Here is a 14,493-nt window from a genome sequence, read left to right on the forward strand (position 1 = left end):
CTAGAACCCACTCAAAAATTACAGAGTGAATTCTGGCCAAATTGAAGTTTAAAGGCAAACCCCCCATTGACTTCAATAGGCCCAGGATTTCACCCGCAGGTCCTAAATTTAGAAGAGAACTTGAACTATTCATGTACAGCAAAACGTGAGATCTGAGTTGTTGCAATTAAGCCTCAGCCCCAGACATCCCGACTTTTTGGCACCAGTTGGCAAGAGCAACCAGGACAAATGCCCAGTTTTGCCAAAAAGGGGCTTGGGGGGGTGAGCAGTGGGGCTCAGGCCAACCCTACACATGGAAGGAGGGGGGCGTGGGCAAGTGGCTCAGGCCAGCCCTGCACAGGGGGGACAGAGAGGCTTGGGCCAGCTCTACATCACACAGGGGGAAGATGGGGAGGGCTCTCAGGCCAGCTCTGTGCAGAGGCCAGGAGTATGGTCACCCTACCACAGGCTCCATCTTCTGGCTAGGCCAGGGGCGGGGCCTCAGAGGGAAGAGGAGGAGCAGGGCGGCAGAGGCCCCTGAGGGGGAGAGGAGGAGCAGGGGGTGGGCCAGAGTTCCAGCACACCTGCAGGGTCCCCAAATTGGTTGGGGCCCCTGGGCCTGGGCCCCCTCAGCCAGTGTGGTAATCCACCACTGGAAACAAGGGCACAGAGCTCTTGCAAGCTGAGAAAGATGGGTCCTTCAATTAAAGGGGGATCGATGTCTCTGGAAACTGAATATAGGTGAGAAACCTGCTTAGGCAAAGATTGTACCTTGCTAGACTAAGCTTTCGACTTTTAGATGTGTCTGTTCACTTTGGTTTTACTCGTAGCGCTAACATTATGCCTCTTACGTGGCATCATTTAACCAATATCCTATTGTTAATAAATTTGTTTTAGTTTTAATAAAAACCAACTCAGTGCTGTGTTTAAAGGGAAAGGTGTTAATAAATTAATTAAAGTTAATAACTTATTCTATATATTTTTTTCCTTTAGAGAAAAACGGATCTTATCATTTCTCTGAACTGTCTAGGAAAGGGCTGGACATTACAGTACACATGGTTTTGGGAAAATTCAGAACTGGGAGTGTGTTGGGATCACCTTGCTGCCAGAGTGGGGCTGTGGACAGGCTGCTGGGGTCAGAGCTGCTGAAGCAGGGCTGTCTAGCACACACACAGGGTGTGACCTGCATGCTTGTAGGCTGCTTGTGAGCATCCAACATTTGGACTTACATCAGTAAAGCATTATGAGATACCTACGGTTACAGGGCAAGTGGTGACACAATCCTTGACTGGTCTGTATTGCACTCCAAGGAATAGCTCAGTGGTTTGAGCATTGGCCTGCTAAACCTAGGGTTGTGAGTTCAATCCTTGAGGGGGCCACTTAGGGATCTAGGGCAAAATCAGTACTTGGTCCTGCTAGTGAAGGCAGGGGGCTGGACTTGATGACCTTTCAAGGCCCCTTTCAGTTCTAGGAGATAGGATATCTCCATTAATTTTATTTTTTTATTTTATTTTATCCTCTTCAGTCAGCTTGGTCTTTGTGTCCGGAAACTGTGAATAGTGCAGAACTGGATCCCCCAGTGGCAAAGTTCTTGGAGGCACAACTGGTAAATTCAATGAAGAAAGCACATACACAAGCATTAAATCTGCTGAGTTGCCTGTATGTAATTTCACCTTCTCAAAGTGTCTCTACCTTTGGTTTTGTGATCAATACAGCCATCGTCAAAGAATGATTCTTTGTATTTTGGGGATCAAGTGAGGTCAAATGGTCAATGGCAGAGTGGGGGCAATTGCAGTAACCACAGTAAAATTTCCCAGAAGGCTCTGCAGGATCCGGTGGATCTGTGTTGTTAATGAGTAAATGCAAGGTTTCTCTTCTGCCCCACCACCATCAATCCAATTCAGTCTTGTGGAATTCGAGAGATTAGTCTGATGAGGGGCAGGCATAACAACTGAATCAGTAGATAGTATATGCAATATTTAAAATAGGGCTGACTCATAATTGTACAAGAAGTGGTTTTTCATAACTATTTATGTCCTGCGTAGCCCCTATTAGTGGCTTCAAGACTTAGGTCAAGCATTTTCCAGTGCTCTCTATGACAAAACATTCAGGAAACTTGGAGTAAAGCCTTGTGTTTGATATTCACACAGATCTTCAACCTCAAGCCCTGTCAGTCATCATTTTAAGACCAAGTGAAACACTTGGGAAAGTACTGCATGTGATATGGGTGTCCTGTGACACCAAAGGAAGTTTTCTGAGGCAGCCTTCTTAGTGCGTTTCTGATGCTAATATTCACCCATTGCCCATCTGCACACAGTTCAGTCAAGCTATGTTGAGACAAATTCATCCCTGCTGTAGCTTCATGCTTGGCTTCTTGTTGGAACTGTCTAGTTTAGGTCTTGATTGTGCCTTTAAGGCAGAGCTCAGAACTAGGAGTGGTGGGGAGCCAGGCCTCTCTGTTGGGAGCTCTGTAAAGCATTGTTCCTCAAGGTGGCCTGCTGCCTTTTGGAGCTGCCTGGTAAATGACATATGCTCCCCTCCATGGCTGGTGATTTTATCTGCATTCTTTGTCAGGATATCAAGTAGCTGATGAATTATTGGTTCCCTTGCCACAGTAACCTGAGAAAGAGCGTAGCCCCTAGGAAGGTCTGCCACATGCTGACTCGGGGAACAGGACTTTAAGAAGTTACTTATGTCCTTTTCTCTCCCCACTCTTCCCAATTTCTACAGTACAGCAAACTTGCCTTTTTCTATAAAGGGCTTTAACAGATTTTCTCAACTATGGCCAAGGAGTACTTGCCGCAGCTAAGGAAGGGAGGGTATAAAGGTGCCCGTTGCAGTTCTTGATCCTGGGCTGCTCCATGCTGAGCCAGTCCCGTGGTACACCTTAGAACAGCCTGAGATCTCTAAGAGTCAGAAGTTTGATCTGATAAGTATTCAGAAGACTGGGTGCATAGCCTCCTAATTTTCTAAGATGGGAAACCTCAGCAGCTCCCATTCCTCACCTGGTACGTCCCCGTGGTCTATCTTGTGATTGCACTCTTGATTTCCAATAGTCATCTAAGAGAGCTGGACACAATTTTTTGGCCAAAATCTTTTTTCCTCCAAAAAAAATGCAGATTTTGGTTGACTGAGGAATTTCATGAATTTGAGTTGAATTTGTTTTGGTTGGGGGAAAATAACAAATTTTTTGTTTGTAAAAATTAAAACTTAATATTATTATGCATTGCTTGTATTATCATAGTACCTAAAAGACCCAGCTGTGGACCAGGCCCCCATTGTGTTAGGTGCTGTACAAACACAGAGCAAAAAGGCATTCCTTGCCTCAAAGAGCTGACAATCTAAGTATAAGACAAGAGACGACAGATGGATACAGATAAGGGAGTGGAAGGAAACAATGAGACAATACTGGTCAGCATGATAGGCAGTGGTCTCAACATAGCAGCAGCCTAACCGCTGTCAAGTTTTTTGTGGGCATCACTACAAAGGAGAGTGTAAAGGAGGGATTTGAAAGAGGATAATGAGTTCAGTTTGTGGATGTTTATAGGGAGTTTCTCCCAAACGTGACAGGCAGCAGCAGCAAGAAGGTGCTTGAACATAAGCACATAAGAACGGCCATACTGGGTCAGACCATCTAGCTCAGTATCCTGTCTTCTGACAGTGGCCAGTCCCAGGTGCTTCAGAGGGAATGAACAGAACAGCTAATCATCAAGTTATCCATCCCCTGTCATGCTTATTTGAAGATTCAACAAGTGGGCAAAGAAGAGTGGCATCACGGGCCTATCAGAGGCCAGAGTTGACCACTCAACATTTTCTAAATGAAACGTTTTGATTTTTTAAGTCGAAATGCCTTTTCATTTCACGTTTTACAGCAGGTGAAAAAAACCCTCATTTTGGGTTTGAACAAAACATTTCATTTTGTTTTGAGGTGCCATCAGAGGTCCTTAGATATCCTTGACCCCAGCCAACTCCCCTGAGTATAGCATAGCAAATAACTGCATTAGTCTCATTGCATGATAGCCTCTTCCTAGCAAAGGAAAATAGTGTGGTGTCCATGCTGATTCTTTTGTATCTGCCAGCAACCTTATATTGTTACCCGGGGTTCTTTTAACCCAAAGCTCTCGGTAACTTTTACTCTGCCCGAGGTGGTATTAGGAAATAAATCAAGGGAGACATGGCCGTCCGACCGATAGATGGCTGGCACAAACAGAACAACACAAGAGTGCTTTTACTTAAAGCTAAACTTTACTTAGTCTCAAGCACTTACACACGTCCGCAACAGGTTAGTGAAACACCCCCAACCCTCGATAATTACCGAAGCTGAGCGTGGCTTTCGAGTGGCACCATGACAGGCTTCAGCTGGCCAGGCTTCCATCTGCCGGTGGGGACCCGAAGACGCGTCCAGAGGGAGCGTCCCTGAAGAGCCCCTCCTGAGAAGTCCAATTACCTCAAACTTTCCCCCCTTATTTATACATTAGTAATACAATGACATATCCCTCAAAGAAAACTTGCTAAGCAAGCAGGGTTAAAAGGTCAGACACCTTATGATTGCCAATTAACCAGAGATTTTTTTTTTCAGAGCGTCCATGCCTTTGGGCCCTGACAAACATTCCCGGGGGCACATATAAACACACTTCTTGTTTTTCTACAATACATGCATCAGCAATTTTAACACTCTTAGCAGGAAGGGTGCGGGGTCAAGCTGTCCTGTCCGTGGCACCCAAACCCCCCGCCCCTCCTGTCTGGTTACACTGAGACCGCTGCATGACCAATTTATGACCTGCTGACTTAGCAATAAGCAAAAATGGTTCAGTATGGCCTGTTAATTTGACTACTGTTAGCAATACAGAATAGTGGTTAAGGCACTTGACTGGTTTGCCAAAATCTCCCCGAACAATATAACATCAACTACTAGGTTTTATTAACTCATCTATAGACCCTGGGAGGGATCATACCATTCAGCAGCAGCTTTGTTCATTCCTTGCTGCATGCAGAGGTTGCATGGGGGCAGTTTTGAGCAATTGCTCATCTCTGCTATATGATCTCTGAAGCATGGTTCCAGGAAGCTCTGTTTTGCTACCTTCTCCTGCTCCATATGTGTGTGTGGAAATTGTGAAGGGATTTGGACTGCAGTTCCATTAGTGTAAGGATGTCACTCAGCTCTAGATTTCAATTTCATCAAGTCCAAATAATGAGATGTCTTTGGTTTTTCAGTGCCTACCTGAAACTGGGGTTTGGATGAGAGCCAGATGGCTAATGCTTAGTCTGGACAGCATGGAGGTGATTGTAGTTGAGTGAGGAAGGATCTTGAGGTGATGGTTTCTGCACCCCCAGTATTCAAGTGTTTGTCCACTTCCTACCAAAGTGGTTCTCAGTTTGGGGTGACTTTACTTCTTCTGGAATCCCAGGTAGCACTGATGGCCAAGAGTGCCTCTTTTTGTCTGTATTTAGCTATGCATTTATGACCTTTTCTTTCAGATCCTATGATGCATGCCTTTGTGACTGCTGGGAAACAACTGTTCATATAGCATGCAAATGCCCATCTCTGGGGTCGTGTTAGCTGGAGGATACACAATACAACAGCCCTTTGCTAGCTGTACCAACTTCCTATTTGGTTCTGGATGCAATTTAGGTGTTTTAGTGTATAAACAGGCTTAGACCTTAGGTATCTGAGAGACTGCCTCTCTTCCTATGATCTTCCCTACTCGGGGCTAGGGTTAAAGCTACTACCTAGCCCTACATATTTTTAGCATTATAGGATTGTGGTCTAGCTCATGTCTTTCATTATATTTAGGACTCTGTGTACTACCACATTGTTTATCAGCATCCAGCTAGGCATTCATAGCTTCGTTCTTCCAATATGGATTTGCAGTCAAAACAGAAATGGTGGCAACCTAGGAAAAGGAAGTAGGCGTTTGGTGAAGCAGTGTCATTGATGCCCATCAGAACTTACCTTAGGAGACGGGGGCACATGACATTGCTGCGGCCATATGAGTATGGTTGGAAATAGCATCCTGTGACTGCTTCTGTTGTTATTGTTGTTGTTTTTAATAAAGAATCAGACCATTGCTTGTCTCTATGTATGATGCCCAGGGCAGTGGCATGTGAATTTGTGGTCTTCAAAGCCCTTTAATGTTACTTGCAGCTATAGTCTCTGTCTCTCAGCCTGAAAATGCGAACAACAATGTCAGAAAGCAAACTGGTTCTGATGATGATGTTTATTTTGTATATACAATGGATGAGAGTCTCTTTCTTATCCATTATCAACATTCAGGCCATGTCCATATGTTTATGTATTAGTCTATTTGTGCCCTATACATCTCCCCAAAATCTTTTGCAAATTCCCATTCAGTGCAAGTATGTGTATTTATTTTGGGGACATAACAGGTTAATATATTCCTGTGCATGCTTTATTTTGTTCCTATTTAAAATTTAACATTATCCTGTGGTGTTAAGACTGTTATCAGATTTCTAGGCTTAATGAGCCAGAGAAACTAGAACACATCAAATGTTCTTCCACGGATTTAGAACAATGTAGTAATTTTTTTAAAGAGACCACTTGCTGTTCCTTGGGTTTCAATTTTTTTTCTTAAATAAAAATGTGGATTATGTTGATTCCAAGAACTAAACATAGAATAATATATTTTAGGTGCATGTTAATTGATGCATTGGTTGCTGTGGTGAATCTCTCTACTGGGTAAATAACACTGACTCGTCTGACACGTAAAGAAAGGCTGGCCTCATGTCCTGGTGGCAGAATAATGCACCATCACCATATGGGGGTACAGTTTGGGGTCCCAAGCTCAGTTTTGCTGAGCTTGGATTGCTTTTGAATGACGTAATACCCTCCACTGGCTGATCGACAGAGCAACATTATTAGGGATCCAGGACCAGAGGGAGCATTGTACAGCTTTTCTTGGCTATTCCACTGCGCAGGTCATTGCTGTGCCTCTTAGACTGGGGGAATAAAGGAGGAAAACTTCTATAAACATTGAAAAATGCTCACCAAAAATATCCAATGTGAAATACTTAGTTTATTTATTTATATCTTCACATTTTTAAAATAAATCTATAGGCACCTATCCAGTAATAGCCAGACTTCAGGTAAGGATGGCTAAAGGAACTCTGCCCCCTTTCCTGTCTCTATTATTGTAATAACTGCTTACATTTTGTACTCTAAATATCTAAAGTTCTGTACAAACTTCTAGGAAGACACAGTCTCTGCCTTGATCTGAGGGTGAAATCCTGACTCTGTTGAAGTCAATAGCAACCCTGCCCCATTCATTGACTTCTACGTGGCCATCATTCCACCCTTACAGTCAAAAGAAAGCTAAGAGTGGAGAGGGAACAACATCAAAGCACTTTTCAAAAATCTATCATGTTATGCCTGGCCTCAATTCTGCAAATATGCAAATGAGTTAGGCATGCAACTAAATGCAAAAATGGGATTGGTGCAATGTTAAAGTCATAAGGGTAAAGACACAAAGTCAAAAATGTAAAGTATCAACAGCAGTGTTATGTCAGCCAGGTGACACAGGTGTATTACTTTCTATTTTATGATAAAAGGTGCAGTATAATACAATATATTACTTTTTTCCAGAGTAAAATGCATTTAATGAAATGTTGATTTCTTCATTTTCTTTTTGCATGACATTTTCTCATTTAACTGTGCAACCTTACCATTTCATTCCCATTGTTTGTAGTTAATATATGTATGTGATCGAGCAAATGCTTGCTTTATTGCCAAAGAGGTCCCTTAACTAATATTTACCTTTCTGCCACTCTTACTATTGATTTACTTAAGAAAAATCTACAATGCTCTCTTTATTATCTAGACTTACTTTTACCTCAAAACAACTCACTATTATAAGTAGACCAGGCTACAAACAAACCCCTTTGAAACATGAGAACCTGAAAGATTGCCATTAAACAGATTCTGAAGAGAAGAAGTGCTAACAATGATTCAATGTAACTGTATTCCATGGCTTTCAAAAAGTGAAATGGGCCGATAGGAATTTAGTTGAGTAATGCAGTCAGCCATTACTGCTAGGTTTGCTGATCTGAAATTATTCTGCTGACTTCTATAAATAACAGAAGTCATCTGAAGAAATGGGGTTTTTACCCACAAATGCTTATGCTCAAATAGAACTGTTAGTCTTTAAGGTGCCACCTGACTCCTTGTTGTTTTTGTGGATACAGACTAACACGGCTACCCCCTGATACTTGGCAGTAATTTACCTTTGCTCAGACTGTGCTCATTTTCCTTATAAAAGAGATTCCATTGCTCCATATTCAGAAGGGAGTCTAAGTCCAGGGGTGGGGGGGGGGCAAGTTGGTGAAATGTACATCTTCTTCCAATACCCTCAATGAGTGCTATACAATCTAGACTCTCTGTCTCACTCACACACATATTAGTACATTATTGTAAGTGGTCTAAAATGCCAATTATTTTTTTGCAGGATGCTTTCAATCATTTTTCTTCTTTTTATAAATTGATTGTGGATATTTTCTAATGAAAACATGAAATGAAAAACTGAAACACTGTTTGCTTCTGAAAACATTTTTCAGTTAAAAACAAAGCTTGGTTTTCAAAAATCAAACCCTTAAATTTTTACCAAGAACCAAAAAAAAAACAAACGATATTTGAATGAAAAAATGACAATGCTTATGATAAATCGTTGCGTTATGATTTCTGGTTGTCAACAAACAAAATTGGAAAATTGTGACCAAAATGAAAATTTGCCATTACAATTTTAAAATTTTATTGAAAAAATGTTTTGAGAAAAAATGTTGACCAGCTCAAGGAAATAGATCTAAAGGAATCCATCTTAATGTAAGGAGTCTAATTTAAACCACTTTGCACATCACCTCTGAATTGGAACTAACCTATGTGATTCTTCTTTCACTCCATGAAGTAACTCAATGAAAAGAATGGAATTACACTGGTGGAAGTGGGAAAAGAATTAGACACAATAGCTTCAGTGGATTACTCCTTTAAGAAAGGCAAGCAGGAATTGTCCCCTTTTTGAGGCATCCATACATTTTCATTTTGTTTAATAATAGATGGGAAGGCTTCCAAAAAGCTGGTTAGGTGAGGCTAGTGTGTGGCTTTAAAATCTTTCACTGGATTTTTCTTCAACTCTGTGGGAAATGGTTTGCTCAACAGTTGTGATTAGTTTCTGTAAATGAATGAATTTTTAGTCATTGAAGTTCCATACTATTTAAGTTTATGCAGACATAGGGTACTTATTAAAGCCTCTTTGTTCACGGTAAATTATAGGTGGCGGAAATATGATGCAATATGTGAAAATACAATTTAAACAAAGCTATTTTTACCCCTAGTGGGTCTGATTTGCTTAAATTCACTATTGGATCAAATCATCACAAAAGATAGGGCTGTGCGTTCTAGTTCACAGGAGCAACAGCATTCTGGTAAAGCTTGGTATTCATGTTTGATTCTTACCAGGCATTTATAATGTCTTAGAGAGTCATTTATGAGTGCAAAAAACACAGGAACTAGTGTCCTCATTGTATTTCCATCATACATGAACTGAAATAGCATGAGAAGCTCAGATCCTATGTTGTTTTAGCCCCAAAATTGGTTCCCTTGGGTGTTTAAAAAGCTTTTGAAAAAATGTTAACACAAATACACATATTAGACCCTAAGTAATTTGTCCTCTACAGACCAGAATAGAGGACTGTGTTTTGTATTCATTATTGATAAAAATAGAATTAGTTGCATTGGTGAAATATATACAGAAGTATTAGGTGCATGGCGTGCAACTGATACATACCAAAGTTGAAACATCCGTTTCTCTTTGTAAAGAGAATATGAGTAAGTCTGTGAAAGTCTCATAGTGCTCAACTCATCCTTAATACAAACCAGAAAAGTGTCTTCTCCTGTTAACTAAATGGAGATAATCTAGCATTTCAATAATTAATGGCAACATAGTCAATTACAGGTATAACATACTGTTATGGCAGTGACAGACAATCATTAAATCAAAGATAATTGATGGCTCTCAGATCTGCAAAAAAGATGTTTGAAACTATTTGGACTATGCCATTAAACCGTGTGTGTATGTGTGTGTGTGAATAAACAGACCTGCACTAACTTCTTTATCATTATCATATAATTCAAGGTCTGATGCTGCAATTCCTTACTTACATGAGAAGGTATTTCCTCACACAGGTAACCCCATTGGCTTCTCCTGGTGCACCTTGGGGCAAAGACATTGGCCCAGATTCTATGGTCCAGATGAGCAGTGTTTGATATAAGACTGGAGAGGCATGGACAAAGGTGGCTTTCACCTGTGCAGTCCCCCAATCCTCAACTGTCAGGCTGGTCTCCCAGTGCAAATTAAAGCCATATTAAAGCCAGCTAAACTAAGCCAACTCTCAACAGTCTCCAGGGGCCATTCTGCAGCTGGGGATAGTCAGGGGGCAAGGACAACCTAGCTATGTACCCTTTTTCTCAGGCATATTTCTTACATGACCGTGGTGGAAGGGTGGGGTTCCTGAAAAGAAGATGGCATAGGAACTGTTGTAGCTGCAGCTCCTACACCACTGGAGGATTCTCTCACTGGTGGGACACTGCCTGTCCTGATGCCAGGGACCCCTGTGGTCATGGTTGCCCAGGTAGGACCAAAGCCCACGACCTAAGTTTCTTGCCAGGTCTGTAGATCAGAGAATCAGACCAGCAGAGTTAAGTAGCTGGCACAGCAATACAGCCAGAGCTGTTTAAATTACAGGGCATAGTTGCCACTAAAAGAAAACAGGATGAACAAGAGTATGGGTGGTGGTGGTGGTGGAAAACCCAAGGAGATAGTGGTTTGGATTGCTGTACCCTGGAAAGGGGAGAACTTTGATATGGACAAGATTAAACCCAGGAAAAGGAAGAATTCTGTGGTTTTTCCATTAGTTTGTGTGCTTTGGAACCACACTCATTGGTGGGGTGGGAGAACACCAGCTAGTGACAGGTGATTTTCATGTGGTCCTAATATGGCAGTTGTGATTAGCAGCCATTAGTGTATTAATTGGTTACTTCAGCAAATACATGGCCAGACTTGTGCCTGATTCATCACTTCTCTGCATAGCCATTTGCTCCTGTGCAATGCGGGTGTAAAAATATTACTGGATAAACAGTGGTATTTTTCACCCTTTTTGCAGTCATTTTTCACTGGTGTCAGGACAATGGTGACTTAGGCCCCGAGAGTTAAAGTCTCAGCTTATGTTCATAACAGTCCTTGTTAATTTTCACTTGTGAAGAAAATGGATGAGACATAGTCTGACAACAGACCTCAGTTCCCATCCAAGAAATATGAAGGCTTTCTGAAGGAGAGAAATATTAAGTACAGACATTCTTCCATTTATTATCCTCAGGCCATTGGGGAAATAAACCATTGTAATCGAGTTTGAAAGACAGTTTGCAAACTGCTGACCTAGAAGGAAATCATTTGTTATCAGGTTTCTTCAAGAACTACCAAGCAATCTGACATGCAACAGAATGGCCCACATATCTCCTGCTGCAGGGAGGAGGCTGCAGAACAAGTTACATGTTGATATTCCCAGAAAACCTGATAAAAAGACACAGTGGATTCGAAATGACATAGTTTGTTAAAGGGAATTGAAGTAAACAGTTCACAGGTTTCCATACTGAGCCAGATGCTGGCAGTTGGCCCATCAGTGCTCAGCACAGCTTGTAGTGTGGAACCATTCTGCTGGCACTATACCACCCGGGGACTCTCCTTACATAAGGGAAATCCTCCAGAGGAGAATGGTTAAGCTAGCTAGGCAGCTGCTGGAATGGTGCAAAACAGCCTGGCCCTGTAATTCCAGGTATTCATCATTTCAGCATGGCTCTTTTTCAAGGGTCTGTAAACCCAGAGTTTGTGTGTGCATGTATATCAAGTAATTACATGTTTCTGATTGTGGGATAGAATTTATTTCTGAATATGATATTTTAGATGTGGGCAATATGAAATACTCTACAGTATCAGGGAAAGCAGAGCCTAGCTTCTGGTTCCCTTGATGACCTGAAGTCGGATATTTTCTTATCTATTTTACAGCACCATGAAGTTGTGCCAGATTCTACAGAATACAGAAACACCTGTATAGGTCAGAGGTTTATTGTGACAAAAATCTGTAAATGCACATGAACTCTCTGACTGCTGTATCTCAGAATGCATGTGAACTCTCTGACTTCTATATTTGGAATCAGCCGGAATTCCTCCTGTGAACTCCTCGAGTGTGCACACAGAGTGGTAGCTCTGCTGCCCTTGAAGGGGAAGTAGTATACTCTGCACTCCAAGCACAGTCAACTCTGGTGGGTAGTGTGAAAGGAATAGAGGCCACGACCCCTTCCTTCCCCACAACCTCTCAAACAACAGTTGCCTGTATGAGTGATAGGGGCTGCACTCCCCAGTGGGATTTTGGCTAGCCATCCTGTGCAGGGCTGTATGAAATAGTGGGGGACCTCCTTGTATCTCACTTCCCTCCATATGCACTTCCAAGAAAGGCTGGTCAGAGGCTGGCTGTATTTGAGTATGTTTGCATGATAATATATGACACCAAGCGAGTGCTAAGCTTTAGTGACTTATTGTTTTCTTGCCTTTAGGCACGGGAAAGTGAGAGTCATACACTTAGATTTCTCTTTTCTTTTTATTGCAGTTATGTGTCTCCATTCTCCTATAAATAGTGCTAATTTTTACTATGCTTCTCCTGGCTGAAAGGTAAGACATTCTTCTCTGACCAAAATCACTAGAACTCCTAATAAGATTCCAGTTGAAATGGACGGGGTACCACTAGCTCACATTCCCCTGGGAGATCAGTAGAGGCAGACAGCAAGGGTAATGGCAGTTCCACATAAAGTGCAGATCCTATCATGGGATGTGCTAGTACGTTTCATGTTGATTTCAGTGAGAGTCACATATATATATGCCAAAGGAGAATTTGGCCATAATAGTTTAGGGGGAGATTTTCAATGGCACAAAATGACAGTTAGGCTCCTAACTCCCATTGAAAGTCCATAGGAGTTGGGATCCGAACTGTCATTTGTGCCTTTGAAAATCTGTCCCTTAACTGAGAAGTTTCAGGAACTTTGCTGCTACCTATGAAAAGAATTTGTAGCCACAGTTCTGAGGTTGCTGCAAGAGATTGCCCCCTTGGTAGTTTTCCTGACCTCTTACTATAAAAATGATAAGGAGTCTGGTGGCACCTTAAAGACTAACAGATTTATTTGGGCATAAGCTTTCGTGGGTAAAAACCTCACTTCTTCAGATGCATAGAGTGAAAGTTACAGATGCAGGCATTATATACTGACACATGGAGAGCAGGGACTCCCTGTTAGTCTTTAAGGTGCCACCAGACTCCCTGTTGTTTTTGTAGATACAGACTAACATGGCTACCCCCGATATACAAATGATGTGAACTCCAGAGCCTGCATGCAGTTGCCATTAATTTATCATATATTTATCATTACTTCTGACACTGGCTCTTCCTGAAGTGGATGAATATTGAATTGGAAAAATGTGTCTGTTTGATATTTCAAATAATTGTTAATGGTGAACAGGCCTTGTTTAAAAAAAAATTCTTTAAACTCAGCATTATTCCATAATCTGAAAGATTTGACATCAGATAGTATACTTGCCTTCCACAGCATTTGTTCTGGTCTCCAAAGTAAGATTAGAAATATTTATTTGATCATTTTGTTCTAATAAACAGATAACAACATTGTAATTCTGTCTTGGGTAAGGATACAGTTCCCTGGCTTCCAACTGCATCAGATTGCATAATTACCTACAAACTACTCCACAGTATGCAGCGTGGTTGATTCCTAAACATGACATGTGGATGGTACAGATTTAGCTGAGATTAAAGTAAACCAGGTCATTTTATTTGATAATGTTGTTTCTTTGTAAGGTTACAGAATGTAACAATGTGTCCTAATAAGAGCGGCTTCTACTGTACCAAGGGAAGGCTATTTTTAACAAACTCTTTAATTGCCTTGCTATCGTTTCTTATACATAGCAGCAAATCTTGACTTGTCTCAAAACTTTTCATGGATTCCTTATTTCTCTCTCTCAAAAATCTCTACTCATTTTCTGTTTAAAAAAAAATCTGTACACGCCCTTCAATGATGTAGCTGATCACTTTATTTCTGAGATGAGCTTCAGCAACATTGTTGCAAAGTGAAAAACAAATAGATCTCTCTGTCTCTGTCCTTCTCCCTTGTCTTTGTTTGTTTGTTTAACTGGTGTGTGTAGAGAAATTGACTAAAACTTCTAACACAGAATAGGTGGAATGTGCCTGATTCACTCATTTCCATCTCCACTACTGTTTTGATTTTGATGTCTCAGGGGCTGTCTGCTTTATTAATCCTTTTTAAGATAGCTGTTAAAAAACAAAACAAAACAAAAAAACAACAACCCATAAATAAGAAATGAATCTCTATGGTCCAGATTCTGCCTGCTCCTTATGCAGGTGTGCAGTGAGGGAAGCTGCACCAGATAAGGA

Source organism: Chrysemys picta, chromosome 2, assembly GCF_011386835.1.
Source record: "Chrysemys picta bellii isolate R12L10 chromosome 2, ASM1138683v2, whole genome shotgun sequence".
Taxonomy (NCBI): Eukaryota; Metazoa; Chordata; order Testudines; family Emydidae; genus Chrysemys; species Chrysemys picta.